Raw genomic sequence first — 3,501 nt, 5'->3', positions numbered from 1 at the left:
AAAGTATTGATGTGCAAGCAAAACACAGGAGGTGTAGCTCCCCGGAAAGCACATTTTGTTGAATTGTTTCATTGTCTAAATATTCTTTACCATGATTCTTGATGAAAGACTCTTCCAATCTTGTAAACATCAGTGTGCACAGTCTCACTCCAATGCAGTTTCACGTCCGTGGACAGGAAGGCTGATTCACAGCTAGTGAAAAGCTAGAGGAGTCTAAATTTTAATGGCTGATAAACCTTACATCCTGCAGAGGAGGAAAGCACTTTCCCTTTTTTGCTACTTAAGAATGTGGCAGAAATGTATGCTGAGGTAGCCCAGTCAATCCTTGTGTTTTTTCTTTGTAAATCTGGTCTCAGAATATTTGTGGAAGGGTGACATTTCGAAGAAGCCACTGCTGGGACCGGCTTCCATTGCAGTCTATAATGCTGGGCACCTGGCTATCCTCCTTTGTGGTTTTATCCAGGCACTGGTTACTGTTCGCATGCTGCAGGGTTAATTTCACTGGATCATACTCCCACAGTTGGTTTCCTTTTAGGTGGTGACATTTGAGCACTGTAACCGGGCCATTAAGTTTGGAAACATCCAAGCAAAGGTCATCTGTTCTAATTTCTTTGTTGACAGAATAAGAGAAAACCTGATTACCTCCCATACCATGACAATGAAAAATTCCAACTTTTTCATTCTCTTTTCTAGACATGTTATCTAGACACTGATTTGTTTCCACATTTCGTATCTCTCCCAATGAGAAATAGTGATGTGGAATTTGAGAATCAGGATATTCTCTAGGTACCAAGAAAAAGGTTTACAATGTAGTTTGTGCCTTAGACCAAGTCTCGATGATATATCTCCATAATCTACCTTTGTAACACCTGGAGAAATTATATAGAAGAAATTTTTGAATTTATCCATCCACACTTCTGCAAGTAGTCTTGTTATTTTTATTGATAATCTGGCCTGTGCCTCCTGGAAATGTGTAAGGTGTGGCTTCCCGAAACACATGTCCACATGTGAGCATGTAACAATTTCCAAAGTTCCTCCACACTGCCAGATCCTAAAGGAAATTTCTAGGTTTTCTCCTCCCCAAATATCCATTCCAGCATCATATGTTCCAATTTCCTGAAAGTAACCTCTGTCTATTGAAAAAAGGCCTCCTGCCATTGTAGGTGTTCTGATAGGAAGAATCCAATCACCTTTCCTTCTGTCCATTTCTCTTTGGGGAACAGGATACCAGTGAAAATTTGGCTTCCAGTTGAACCCACCATAGGTCATATCGGAGCCTGCCATGTACTCGAAAGTATCGTTGCTGATCACGTCGATGATAGGACATACCACTGTTCTCCTGTCCTGTTTGATCCTGGCTAAGTGAGGCTCCAGCCATCCCACTGTGCACTCACAGTGAGCATCCAGGAAGGTGATCACTTGGCCTTTAGACACAGCAACTCCCTTTAATCTAGCTCTGATCAATCCAGAACACTGCTCCATTTGAATGACATGAACTGGTACTTTTAGTTTTTTCACGTAACTCTCTAGAGGTCTTTTCAAAAAGTCTCTTTCACTGGCATCATCTACTAGAACAATTTCTTCTATCATGTATCTTGGTGAGCGATTAATGACACTATGGACATTTCGCAGAAGTGTGCTCCAAGCCTCATAGTGGAAAACAATCACCACACTTGTTGTAGGAAGATTATCTGGATGCACCTTTGTTTTATACCCTTCTAACCTTACATCTTGTAAGGATCTGTTGAGTGCAGTCATCTCACTTACCATTAAGTTGAACTGATTGATTTTAAACATCTCTTTCATCTTGTCTTGATCCTCTTTAGGAATGACGACTGGCTTCCCCATTTCTCCAGGACCTAAGTGAAGCTTTTGTACTGGCTCTAAAACATCCCCAGCAGGTAGTCCTCTTTCCTTTTTTCATCACATTTGTTGCATTCACTAAAGTAAAGCAGCAGAAACATATCCAAGAGTACCCAAATCAAGGAGGTGGCTAGGACCACCTTGCAATAAGCAAATTTTCTCATGGCACTTTAAGTCAAATGCAAAATTAAAATATATATATATATATTTATATATATATTAAATATATGTATATATAAATATACACAGATCATGAAAATTATTCCAATCCAGTTTCATCAGAAATCGCGTTCATACCCCCAAAGTGGTTTTTCAAATGAATTCATATCCCAGATCCACGTCTCCTGGCTATGCACACGACAGTGGCGGCGCAGGCGCTCCTGGACCCAGCCCAGGCGGTCACCATGGGGTCCTGCGGGCCACAGCACGGGTGCTACTTTCGGGCTGTGGGCCGCCACGCTGCCTCCTCAGCCACTTATTTTTATTTTTAAATTTTATTTATTTATTTTTTTAAAGAAGTACAAACATATGGACTTTGCAGCAACTTGGATGGATTTAGAGTCTATCATACTGAGTGATCTATCACAGAAACAAAGAACAGAGTACCATATGTTCTCACTCACAAGTGGACTTTGACCAATTATCATAATACTGTAAGAAAGGGATTGGCAGTAGAGGGAAACTGCCAGAGGAGGAGGGGAATGGAATTGGCAGTATTGGAAAACTGCCAAGGGAGGGGGATCACACCTCCTCAACATGGGTACCTGCATAATGAACATTTGTACACCTAACCCTGAACTGTACTCCACAAGAAGATTTAAATTTTAAAATAAGGAAATTTTATTTTATTCAATAAATATTTCTTGAGCACCTATGATAAGCCAAAAACACTGTTTTAGGCTCACATGATTTATCTGTGGACAGAAAAACTCATTCCTCATAGAAAATACACATTTGTGGAGGGAGACAGACACATAGATAAGTTTGACAATATATTACATAGGCATACTATAAAGTTGTAAGCATAATCTTACATATCAGATTGTATAAGGGCATCCATGCTTTCAAAAAACCTACTACTATTATATTTTTTGAGATTTGGATTTAGACATTGTGTATTTATTTTTGTACACTATTCCTCTCTTAAATCATGTTTTCAACCTCATCTTCAATACAATAATACACAGTTTTTAGTGTATATAGTAATGATACTGTTTATTTATTTTATTTTTTTGAGTAGAGTCTTGCTTTGTCCAGACTGGAGTGCAGCGACACACTCATGGCCACCACAGCCTCAACCTGCTGGGTTGAGGTGATGCTTCTGCCTCAGCCTTTCAAATAGCTGAAACCATAGATGTGTACCACCACACCTGGCTAAATATTTTATTTATTGTAGAGATGAGGTCTCATCCAGGCTGATCTTGAACCTCTGGGTTCAAGCAATTCTCCTTCCTCTACCTCCCAAAGTGCTGGAATTACAGGTGTGAGCCACAGTGCTCAGCTTGGACATGATACTATTTTAAATAGTGTTTGGGTTAGGCCTTGATGAAAAAGTGACATTTGAGCAAAAACTTACTGGAGATAAGAATGAATTATGAAGATGCTGAAAAAAAACATTCCCTTTTTAAAAATTTTATT

At 39.5% G+C, this 3,501-nt stretch overlaps 1 pseudogene across 1 annotated transcript; it reads right to left on the bottom strand.

Annotated features, from left to right (window-relative positions):
* Positions 1-6: 6 nt before the first annotated feature.
* Positions 7-2,027, bottom strand: LOC103249937 (annotated as a pseudogene). Its single transcript, XR_002481396.1, has one exon. The product of XR_002481396.1 is annotated as a polypeptide N-acetylgalactosaminyltransferase 1 pseudogene (transcript).
* Between the last annotated feature and the right edge of the window lie 1,474 nt (positions 2,028-3,501).

Source organism: Carlito syrichta, unplaced genomic scaffold, assembly GCF_000164805.1.
Source record: "Carlito syrichta isolate Samal-C Ts95f unplaced genomic scaffold, Tarsius_syrichta-2.0.1 Scaffold124533, whole genome shotgun sequence".
Taxonomy (NCBI): Eukaryota; Metazoa; Chordata; class Mammalia; order Primates; family Tarsiidae; genus Carlito; species Carlito syrichta.
Note: the sequence above shows the minus strand (reverse complement) of the source record. Positions and strands in the feature narration are given on the sequence as shown.